Genomic DNA, 12739 nt, shown 5'->3' with positions numbered 1-12739 from the left:
TAGATGAGGGAGAGTTGACTTCAAAGAAAGAGGATTGGAGTGACAACGGAAGTAAAATAGGTGGTGGTTTGAATTTTGTATGAAAAATTCATTTTAACAGCGTCTTTTTTAGATTTTATATGATTGGTCCTTTTAATTTTTTAAAATATAATTTTGATCCAAACTTCATTTTCTTCAATTCTGGTCTTTTTTTTTTGTAGGAAAAGAGAAAGGGTTTGGCCAAGTGCTATATTATTGAGTTTTTTTAAAAAAAAAACAACAACTGTTGCAGAGCCAAACAACCTTTAAGAGATAAAGTTATTGTTGGAGACTATTTCAACTACTAAACAAGCTTATTTTTTGTGTAAAATGGTCATATATGGTGAAAGAAGTTCAAATTTAATGTCTTTTTTTTCACCCTAAAAGTGCAAAAAAATATATACAAGATCCTAGGAATGGTTTGGGGTTAGTTTTGTGTTTTGAGTTGTTTTTTTGCATGTTTGGAGGCAATGAATTGGTTTAACAAGATTTGGGTGTTTTCTAGGTGTTTCAAGTTAAAATTTGGTTTAAAATAGATTTATGGTAGGAAAAAAAAACACTAACCATGTTTTTACGGTCACCACAATGGCTAAAGTCTGAAGAATTCAAATAATACGTCATCTATTTTTTTCCAAGTAAATTGGGACGACTCTGCCCAATTAACTTAAAAAAAATAAAAAACAAAGACCCGTGCATGAGCCATTTCTTAATGGATCGCCCATTTGGCCTGACTTACCCAACATAGCAACACTCGACCTCATCATCATTATTTTTTTTTTTAATTTTGACTTGTTTTAATTAATACATTTTTTATATGTTTTTTTAAATAATTTTAATTTTATATTTTAACCAATACCCCTTCTATATTTTTTTTTCTTTGCTTACTTAGTTTTTTTTTAATAGTGATTATTGTTTAATAAAATTGGGTGACAACTAATTTTATGTATATTTATGATTTAAATATATAGAAAAACAAATAAACTATTTTTTTTCAGAAAATATGTATATTTATGATTTAAATTGTATATGATGATGTAAGTCCAAAAAAATCATGTTTGCATTTTTATTTATACAAAAAGAAAAAGAAATACTTTGCATGACTTGACATTTATTTTAAATACTAAAAAAATATTTCATGCACATAATGGACTCAATAACAAGTTTATTAGGCCTATTAGAGTTGACCTTAATTTCAAAAATATCAAAAAAATAATTTATTTATTTTTAATATAAAAAATTATAACAGTGAGATATATTTCTAATATTAAAATATATAAAAATATATTATTTTAAAAAAGTTGGGTTTTAACTAAAAAATCATAGTTCATCACTTCATCTCATTAAAATGAACCCACCTTAGCTCACAGACAAACTAATTATTGTAAAAACACAACCAAAACTTTAATAGTAATCAGGTAAAGTGAGGTGTATTAAGTGAGATGTTGTATTATATATATAATTATTTTTTTTAGCAAGATGTTAAAAATTAATTAGGATTTTTAGTTACGTGACAACTTCAAACTTTTTTAAACCATACAATTTTTATTTTTTTTATTCTCTCCACACTATATCAAATCATAATTTGAAAGGATGATTATCACGTTGCATGCGTGTGATAATAGTTATAGCATGAAAATGATTAAACAAGATTTCACAACAAATTCAAGATAGAGTTTTCAAACAAGAACACATAATCAAATAAACAAAAATATACAACTAATTTTTGAAAAATTAGCTAAAATAACAGGTACATCTCATTTAATATACAAGATCCAAATTCTTAAGAAAAGAAGAGGTGATGAAAAAATATTTTATTCTAAAAATACTTTTAAAAAATATTAAAAAAAAGGAACACAGATCGCGACAAACTCCCCCAAATCATCATTGACAAAACTCGCAACTTGCGAATGATAAGACACTTTCAAAAGTTGCACAGCATGTTTTGGCTATTCCTATATTCACAGTGGCTTTTAAATTGACATTTAGTATACGTGGGCATGTACTTGATCAATTTCAAAGTTCTCTATCTCCAACAACTGTTGAAACACTTATTTGTTGTTAAAATTGGTTGCATCATGGATCAATTTCAACTGATATTAGAAACTCAATAAATAATCTTGAAACTTATGAAAACCTTGAGTTAGGTAATTTTTTTTTTTATAAACTTGCACATTTTATTTTGTGATATATTAATTAAATCGTTTGCAATCATCTAATATGTTTAATTTTTTATTTTATAGAATTTGATGGAAAGTTACACCCAACAACAAATGATAATTAGTTTAAAAGTTTATTTGATAGTAAAATACTATTTTTTATTTTTATATATTTTAATTTATTTTATAATGTTATAATTTTTTATCTTGATTTTCAAGTTTTGATATGAATGATATTAAGTCGCAAGGATGTGGTTTGGCAGGCAAGAACTTTAATTTGATTTTTGGAGCGTATTTGGTAATGTGGTTGCGGTTACTTTTTAAATAACTTTTCGTGCCAAAATACATGCCAATGATTTTTTTTATTTTTTAAAAATTATTTTTGATACTAGTACATTAAAATAATTCAAAAAATACAAACCACATTAAATTTTAATAAATAAAAAATTTCAAATTTGCTGGGAACGCAGTTTGCAAATCACGTTCCAAACGCTGCCCTGATCTTTAGCTAATTTATACAAGTATCATGTGATATGCACGCGGCACCTGAACACACGACTCCGGCGCAAAGTCTTTTCGCGAAAATTCTTCTCCATTCTCCCTCTGGCTCTATCACTATGGTGCAGTTTGGTAACGTGGCTGCGGGTGAGGTTCACCCGCAGCCACACAAATTTTCGTTTGGTTAAAAATTAAAACCTGCTTTTTACTGGTAGGGCCCACTCAATTTTAATTTAAAACGCAGGTCTTGGAGAAGCAGCAAAATGCTGCTTCTCCTGAAGGAAAAACGCTGGAACAGTGGAGCATGGCTCCACTGTTCCCTAAACTTAAATCAGATGTGTTTTTTTTTTTTTTTTTCTTCAAAAAACCAAGAAAAGTTTACACTGTACTCGCACTGTTCCTAAACATAAATCAGATTTTTTTTTTAAATTTCAAAAACCAAGAAAAGTTTATTTTTTTCCTGAAAAATCAATGCAATTAAAAAAAACCAGTGATTTCACTCGCACTATTCATGTAAACGTGAATATTTTTTTTTTTTTTTTTTTAAATTAGTTTAAGGTGAATTAAATTTACTTATACTGTAATCTCAATTTTATTCTTGATAATATTTTATCTAATTTTATTGAATGCTTAAAAAATCATGAAAACTGTAGTTTCTATCGAATAAATTTTGTACGTAATGAAATTAATTTTGGACTGCATAAATCTTCTGAGTTTTTGTACCTTTGGAAATTAATTTTGTCAAGGTTTTGGTGTTTATGTTCGAAACCCTAACTTGCAGCAGTGGTTTGAATACTGTTCGAGTGAAAAGAAGTGTAGCTGTCCAGTTTTCAAGCAGAATTGCTGGGCTCAGGATGGCGGTCGCCTTTATTCTCAGTCTGTTGGGGATCAAACAGAACCGTTAGGGGATCGGAAGCCGGGGGCTGAGGAGGATTCGGAGTTGCTGCGTTGCGTGGAGAAGTGGAGAGATTGGAAGGGATATTTTTGATTCTCAATACGATTTTGGAGCGTCAAGTGAAGGAAATCAAGCACCTCAATGAAGAAGTAAGTTTGATTGCTTCTCGTGATTCGTTTGGTTATTTTTGTGTGTCAAAATTCTGTACAGCACATAGTTTACTGTTATTTATGTGGCTGTAATTTACCGAATCTATGGTTATATCAATGAAGTCTTCGAAGCGAACCGATCGTGTTTGTTCTTTTCTGGGTCTTATGAAGCGATTCTCTGTTTCAGTTATATCTTTGTAAAGATGAGTTGAAGAGACAAGTTAAATCGACGATTGATTCAATGGAACAAAAAGCATCGATTCTAAACCTGATTCGATTGAAATCTGAGGTGCATTGTCTGTCTTCACAGTTTGTTCTAGATCTTTGTCTTCCTTCTCCTTTTTTGACATCGCTGGTGTCAATTAATTGGAATTTTCAAAGAGGTTTGGTCAATTACGTTGTAGGAGCTTGATGCACTGAAGTTGGAAAGTATGAGGCTGCATGATAGGAATGTGGCACTCACCAAAGAGCTTGTATCACTCAAGCTGCAAGCACACTTGTGTTAGGTCCGAGTAAATTTTTATTGTTTGGATTCTTGTGATGAACTCTCATACTTGAATGGTTTGCAATTTAGGGTATCAGACGTGAATCTGGAGGAAGATGAGGTTTTAAAGCCTGCCTCATTTGGTAATGAAGCCAATAACAAAGATACAGTGGACATTATAAGGAAGTCTGTGGTCATTCTAATAAGTAAGCTATCCACTTTTCCAGTTATAATTAAATGCATTGATGATGAAGAATGTTACTTTGAGTTTTGGCCTTCGATTGAATTTATTATTCATGACTGAATTCCAAAATGTTTAGAGCTGTTGATTCATCATCAAGGGTTGCATATGCCAGCAGCAAGCTTTTTTACTTGATACCTATGTGTAAATGATCAGTGTTTCATGCACCTACGTTCATCTGGTAGGTGCTTTTGTTAATGCTGCTAGATTTTACCTTGATTTTTTCCACCGAAGAATAATCCATGTTGATAACTTTATCTGGTTTGCCTGCACTGCATTATTCTTTAGCTAATCTTCTGCAAATATTATCAACCTTTTCTTCTTATATTTATGTGCATCTCTTATTCATTCAGGGTTTGGATACTAATATAATTCATTGCTGCACATTGCTTTTAACAGGACTTACAAAGAATTGATGGATAAGTGTAACCATCTTGGAAGGGACGAGGCTTGTTCTTGTAAAAGACTCGAGAAGGAAAAAGATCAATAAATTGAAGGCAAGTCTGTGAGGACTTGTTTGAAAATTATCCAAGTATAGCTCATTTGGAGTATAGCTTTTGTTTTCTGGTATGTACTAGTCTCTGGTTTGGCACAAATGATTGTTTTGTTGCCATCGTCAGACAAGGGTCGAAGAATAGATATGGTTATTGAAGTAAAAGATAATGAAACTTTGAGGGCTTTAAAAGCGCCAAAGAAGACAAAATGCAAAGGGATCGTCACAGAGTGTATTAAGGATAATTTTAATGCTTTGTCCACCAGTGTTTCGTCAATCGGTATAAAGAAACAGCAGACCCACCTGTGGATCTGACAGGAAGCTTGATCAATGATCAAGAAAATTTCAATTTCATCAGCGACAAGGGTGCTAATTCTTCCAAAGAATATACTAGAATGGCAGCTCTTAAAAACAGGGAAATGCTTATTATGCAATAGATGAAGCTCTTTTAATCTTTTGACAGCTGCACATGTAATTTTAGACTCTGATTCAAAACATCAGACCAGAGAGGCTGTGAACTCTACTCTTGCAAAGTCAGAAACAGTTTCTTATATTCATAGTGAAGCCAAAGTGCATAAAACAGTGAGCTCAGCTGGACTGTTTGTATAGGAACTGCAATCAACAATGATAACTGCAATACTATTGATTCTGCTACAGACGAGGAAGTTTCTTCATCTCTTGATGACATTAGAGAAGTTTGGCCCATACTCAACATTAGAAAAGACTCTCTCTCACCAGCTCCACTTTCCAGACCAGGTAATTTGCTTTCGGTGCCATTTGAGTTTGATGTAACTGGTTTCAAGGGGTAGCTTGAACCAAACTTTGTGGTATAACTAACATGTGGTGGACATTTTCCCTCTATATAAATACTTGCTCAGAATCTGAAGTTAGCTATTTGAAATGACACTAAACCTTCATGAGATCTATGTTTCTCCTGCTGATTGATGGTTCCTGATGTAACAAATTTGTACTTGGGGAGATGGTGTAAGCGCAAGCAAAGCAAGGGATCAGTGGCCATGCAAGTTACAAGTGCAAATGTGGGGATTTAATTGCCTCTGGATCTGATGGAAGGGTGGAAGAGTTAAAGTGCCGAGATCTATGAATCTATCCTCATTGGTGTGTAATTCAAGTGCACGATCATTTAATTACTAGTTTGACAAGTATTGGTTTGAAACTCTTTGCAACTTGTAGCTGCCTGCGTTAGTTGCTACTCCAGTACTGGTCACACCCAATCTTGCTTATAGTTATATTTTGTTCTTTTATGGAGTATCAATTAGTTTCCTGTACATTTGAAAATAGAGAGCATTGAGATCGTCACAACTGCACATCCATTCAACTTAGCTTTGTGGTTTTCTTGCTACTATTTTTTTGTCATCCGCTTTGTATCTAGAATCACATGTTTCCAAGAAACAATTTTGTCTTGAAATTGATTTCTTGACTTCTAACTACAACCCTTTTATGCAGGATGCTAAGGAAAACAGTTTATCTTCCAAGAAGTGCAAGTATGAAGCTAAAACAAGCAGTTTGCAATCTCAAGGCTCTTTGCAGATAGAACACTTCTTTGGAGAGCCAGTCAGTAATCAAAGGTGTGCCCTTTACTATGTGTAATATCTCAGTCATGTTAATGTGTCTAAGAAATAGTAAGATGCTTTCGGCATGTTTTGAAGGAAATGGAATGGGACATTCTTATTTCTTTCCACTCAATTATACTTGAATGATTTTCTTCCTCTCATCTCTTCATAATTCATAATTTTAACCAAGTGACAAAGTGGTTGCTGCCCTCTTTAGTCTTGCATTTCATAGACTAATCAGACAAATTACTTCTGTTTAGATGGTTTTCATTTGGAAAACTGGTGGTACTAGGCATAAACATTATGAGGTAAAGTATTTATGAGTTTTGAATTGAATGGGGAGGACACATATTTTTTTGGATGGCTGTTAAAATATATATATATTTTAATTTTATTTTCTTGGTTCTGCAAATGCTGTGTTGAGGAAAAAGATTCTTTTGCATGGAAGGCTTTGGGTTATTCTTCTCGGTTCGCATTTCAACTGGGAGATAAAAAGTTCCAAAATCCAAACCATCTGTTTTATATGTTTTCCCTTTGTTAAATTGAAACGATAGTAAATACAGTTACATGTTTTTTTTCTTTTTCAGAGCCCCTTCCAAAAGTGAAGGAAAAGTAAATCTCTTTTTGCGCTGATAAAAAAATAAGCCACATTACTAAAGGTGTATTGGTGGCAGAGAGACGGTTCAAATTCCATTGTCTTTTTTACATTTTACATTATTGTTTATGCTTGCATGTCGTTCTGAGCTGGAATATTACATGATCACGGTAACAATCGCTTTTTTGAATATTATTGTGCAGGTACATGTGGTTAATTTTATCTAGTAAGTTGAACGTGGGCGGCCATTAACTCGAACAAATTAAATCCTGCCATTCTCTTTGAAATTCCTGGCTAGCCATTGTAGGAAAGTCGTGCATAAAGCTATAGCAACTCACCTGGATTCTGTGAATGGAATCATGAATCTTGAACTTGGAACAGTAATGAATCATTTTTGGTACAGCGAGATTAATATATCACCCTTAATGGTGCAAAAAATATGCACATCCTTTATTGTGCAGACATGTCCTGACCAGCAGAGCACGAGATGCGACCCTTTTTGGTGCAGAAAAGATTATTACACTTGTCGTATAAATCTGTCAAACCAGGGGCATATAATGATCACAAATACATGCATGGTTCTACCGCTGGCCTGTCGATTTCCAAAGTTAATGGTTTGCTGAAGCTTCCTTGGTTTCAGCCTATTGGTTTCAGGCGTGCTGTATTAATTAAAACCTTGAGGTATTGCTGAATCCCACCTAATGTCCGGGATACAGAAACATAGGAAACTTCATTCTCGGGGAAAAAAAATACAAGCAAGGAGAATGTTAGTTGAATGAATACTAAAGCATAGACTAAGGACTTAGAAGTTGATTTGATTAAATTATCCATGTGGAAAGAGTAAAAACGAAACGTGCATTGATTTGCTATTGAATTAATCACTGTCATAGCTGTGGTTTGAGTACTAACATGGATTTTTTCAAGTGTTGAATTTAGAAAGCAACGTGCTGTAGACTATTGAAATTTGTCTTGGAACAGGTTGCTGTGCACCTAGTTTTGCAAGAATAATCTTGCTGCAGTCCAAATCCTGATGCTATTGATGGTCCATCGAAATCCTATGAGAGGAATGGTGAGTGTTTTTTTTGGTATTGCAGTAGCGGTTATGGTTATGCTTTAAAAAAAGTTATTTTATAAATAATACTTTTAGTTGAGGTTGGTTTGAAAAAATAGGTGTTTGATTAAAACTGTGGTTGAAAAAAAATAATTTTAATGTGTTTGGTTAATAATGTTTTTTGAAATTGAGGTTATAAAATAATTTTAAAAAATATATATTAATATTGATGGTTTTTAATTTAAATATTATGGATTTAATTATTGCTATTACATTATAAAATAAATCACACTTTATATATAAAAAAATTATTTTAACAAAAAACTATCTACAATTTCATTACATACAAAATTCATCCGACAAGAACTACAAAATTATGTAAAATATTATCAAGAATAAAATTAAAATTATATTATGAGTAAATTTAATTCACTTTACACTAATTTGAAAATAAAATAAAAAAAGTTGTTCACGTTCATGTGAACAGTGTGAGTGAAATTAATTAATTGCATTGGTTTAAAAAAAAAAAACTTGTGCAGCGAATAGTGGAACAGTGGATGCATGCCTCCACTGTTCACTACAGTAGCATCAGTTTGGCCACATAGAAAGCAGATAGGAGTTGCTTCTTCTTTTTGCGCGTTTCAAAGTCCTAGTGAGCAGTAACATGCGTTTATTAATTACCAAACAGTTTACTAGCTTGAAATAGCATGAAATCTGTAAACTACCACGTTGCCAAACGGTTGTTTATGAGAATCAGTGGAGACTATTTCCATGGCAGTAATAGGTTGGACATAGAGGGTACAGATTTCGGGAAAAATGTTTTTTTCTTTTCTTTACCTGCTCAATTGGACAATTCAATTTTTCGATGCAAGAAGTGCCCTTTTTTTCAATCGAAGCCTGCAATGACCCTTCTGTCGCAATTGAAATGTAAAACTTGGTTTTTATGTACGTTTCATAACACCCAATGCCCTTCTTGTACCTTTCTTGTGTAGTCTAAGCTACTTGTTTTTAATTATTATTAGTACTTTCAGAAATGCCGTGGAAAGAGCTTTAGAGCATCGTGTGAAGAAAGTGAGACTTTTCCTATGGGCTTTTTATGCACGATTAACATGCTTTGTGGATTGTTGGGTTTCTAGGTTAACCTGATTTCAAATACTCAAAAAAAAAAAAAAAAAAAAAAAAACTAAAAAACTTAAGACTGCTAGAAAAGATTTGAGAGTGGTTTATTGAACATCTTGATCCAGCTTTCGTTTATCTTAAGGGTTAAAATTTCTGATTTATTGGCTGTGATTGCGCATGTTAGTTTAAAGTTCAAACTCTTATTGGTATAGAAGAATTGAACTGGCATCGTCTGCAATGCTTTTTTTAGTTAAAATCAAAGTCATTACCATTAGAAAGAAAACGCTGCAAATTTAATTGAAAATGGCCAACCCAAATATGCAAGGATCCAAATTTAGTCGAGAACCACGTTCGGTTGAATCGGATGCTTGCAAAATCAGGTCAAGAATCAACCTTTTTGTTGGGTGGAGTCGCCAAGCGGCCCATTCTACAGCCATCATGTCTTCGGGATACCGTGGAAGCCATCATATACTAATTTACATGAGAAGGGCGATGGCGAGTCAAAATATTTTTTTCATGAAAAAATATGGTAAAAAAAAAGAAAGTAAAACAGAACGACAAGATGATCACGTCATGTATCTGTAGTTTGACTTCACCATGTCTGCTGGTTCCAGTTTTGAATAGCGCATGAGGAAATGGGAGAGCTTGTGGTGGGAATTAATTTTCTTCTTGAGCTTGAAACTTTAGGCCACACTCTCTATTAATATGATATATATATTTTTTAATGAGCAATATTATTCCTCTCAGAACTCTGGTCATGGGTCAAAATTAGATTAAATTATAAATTAGCATTTGTAGTCTTGAAAAATGAATAAATTAGTACTTTTGAAAATATGCAACGACGCATTCAAGTTGAATTCTCGATTCTTTGGATCACTGTCTATCAGTTCATTCAAGTTGATCCGTTTCTCTTCCTCTTATCATAATTTCTCATCCACTTACTATGGTATTTGTGGCCAGAATAACCTTGATTTTTTTTTTTTAAATAAATAATTTAATTTAATTCTTAGTTAATTAATACAAAAAAAAATTAGGTAAAGAAAACAAAAAATGGCTGGAGTCAATCTGAATTAGCATAATAAACTTATAACTCGAGAAATATGAGATGTGTCAACTCGAGTTAGTGTGTCAAACATGTGGTTCGGATCATGTGATTATATAACCTGATAAAAAAAAATGTAAAAAATCACAAAATAGAAAAGAAAATAAGTTAATTTTTTTTAAAAAAATAACAATGTCAATCTGTATTAATTTTTCAAACTTGTGACCCAGAGCATTAAATCAGAAACACACCCTGTATGGAAAAATTATAAAGCTCAATTCCTAACTAATTAAATATTGAAGGATTAATTTAGAAAAAAAAAACCAATTACACAAAAGGATTCAAAGCAAAAAAATGACAAATAAAAGAATAAGGATCAAAATTGAAATACACAATCATTTTTATTTTTGATTGAAGGGTGAAATTAAAAAGAAAAATTAATCCAACAAAAGGTTTAAAAAACAATTAAAAAAATGATAACCAAATTATAAAACATAATACATGACAAATTAAGATTAAATGATAAAATTAAAAACGTATAAAATTTCTACAAAAAGACCAAAAATTAAAAATAGAATGTCTATTTTTGGTGTTGTCTTGATGAAAGGCCTAGTCTTGTAAGTGTTTTTATTTTTATTTTTAATAAATATGACTATCCGGATAAGTCTATAATAACTATAGAACTCCAATTAAAAATTTTAAATAATAAATTTAAAATCTCACTACTACAACAACTATATAAGTCCTGGAGGTGTCTTTAAGGTGTCAGTTTTAAGTATAAATACGTGTTGAAACAGGAGCAGAAGTGTTTGAACGGTTGACAATCATCTATAATAATGGAAGACAGCCAAACAAGCGGGTCTAAAACGGATTTTAATAAGGCGACCACCGACTCAAATAGCCACCGCTAAGATTGACACACGTCTTAAAATCCGATTTTAATTACATTTGACGGGAGAGTATAATTAGTTGACTAATGATGATATTCTCGTGCGTGTGGTCGCAGACTGGTGTTTCTCTTGAAAGATTACTTGTCCAAAAGCAATGTTTTGAATAGTGAAGAACAAATTGTTGATAGCTGACTCAGTGGTGTTTTTTTTTTTAAAAATTCTTTTTTAAATATATTTTTTTATTTTTAAATATTAATTTTTATTTTTTAAAATTTATTTTTAACATGAATATATATAAATTAATATAAAAATATAAAAAAATTAATTTTAAATAACAAAAAAAAAATCAAAATTAATTTTTTAAAAGTATGATTCGATCACATTTCCAAAAACTCCAAAATAAGCAATATTTATTTAAATCAAACTCTTGAAAGTTGAAAGTAGATGGTTTTTTTTGTTTCAAGGTTTTTCTAAAAGTAGCTCTTGTTCATGCATTTGTATTATTTGTTGGTTTGTTAAAGCTTGATATTGAAGGGATCAACATCGTCTAAGGAGTTTCCGGTGAGAAAATCTTTGTTGGTCTTCAAGCAGCGACGGAGTCAGAGCTTTTTCTATAAGGGGGCAAATTAAGACAGTGATAAATTAATAATAAATACTATAACTTTTCAATATGATTTTTTTTAACTTAATTGAGTTTAAATTAATAAGAAGTTTTGAATGATTATTCATCTTTAAAGGATTTACACTTGAAATACTTTTATAGTAACATGTTAATTTAATTGATGAACCTAGTGATTTTATTATTATCATTAATGTCTTCATAATAATTAACACAATAATAAAGTCGGTTGAGTTGCATAATAATTCTAAATCTTTTATATGATATTCATTTCAAAATACACATCAATTTATCAAAACTCATTTCAATTATATATATAATAAGTATGTTGATTAAATTATACTTAATCATTTCTAAACATTTAAATTATTTCTACACACACATAAAAGTTGTATAAATTCATTAAGTCAAATATGTGAAATAAGTTTTAATATTATACTCTAGTTTCAAATAAGAAAAAATACTAAGAGAGAGAAAGTGTATCTTATGGGATTTAAATCCATACCCTCTTCTAACTCCAAGCATCTCGTTAACAATTAATTCAAATAAACTTGATATAAAATAACAATTAATACGTGTACATTGTAAATTAAAAGACCTCAATTAAATAATTAATCCATAATTATAGTGAACTAAGAGACCTTAATTAAATAATTTTAATAATCTACCCTGTCAATACAAGAGATGCAAAAAATAGTGATTTTGCATGAACATTAATTTATTCATTTATAATAAAAAAAAACATCTAATTGATTAAATTAAAAAATTAAAACATTTATTTTGAACATATTTGAACACATTCATATTAAAACCCCCAAATTATCATAAACTCTAATATCTTTAATAACTAATTATAAAAAAAATAAAATTAAAATTAGATAATAAAATAAATAAAAAAGATTAAAAAAAAATCTTACC

At 30.9% G+C, this 12739-nt stretch overlaps 1 long non-coding RNA gene across 11 annotated transcripts; it reads left to right on the top strand.

Moving 5' to 3' along the window:
* Window positions 1-3359: 3359 nt before the first annotated feature.
* LOC118057809 (uncharacterized) lies at window positions 3360-7987 on the top strand. Of its 11 annotated transcripts, none has more exons than XR_012169276.1 (8): window positions 3360-3716; window positions 3904-4005; window positions 4121-4222; window positions 4299-4406; window positions 4521-4622; window positions 4841-6050; window positions 6399-6520; window positions 7304-7987. It is a non-coding gene; the product is annotated as an uncharacterized lncRNA (long non-coding RNA). The 11 variants fall into 11 exon arrangements; XR_004689034.2 differs by having other exon boundaries at window positions 3361-3716; window positions 4291-4406; XR_012169272.1 differs by having other exon boundaries at window positions 4121-4406.
* The last annotated feature ends 4752 nt before the right edge of the window (window positions 7988-12739 follow it).

The sequence above is a fragment of the Populus alba genome, chromosome 2 (genome assembly GCF_005239225.2).
Source record: "Populus alba chromosome 2, ASM523922v2, whole genome shotgun sequence".
NCBI classification, from domain to species: domain Eukaryota; kingdom Viridiplantae; phylum Streptophyta; class Magnoliopsida; order Malpighiales; family Salicaceae; genus Populus; species Populus alba.
Note: the sequence above shows the minus strand (reverse complement) of the source record. Positions and strands in the feature narration are given on the sequence as shown.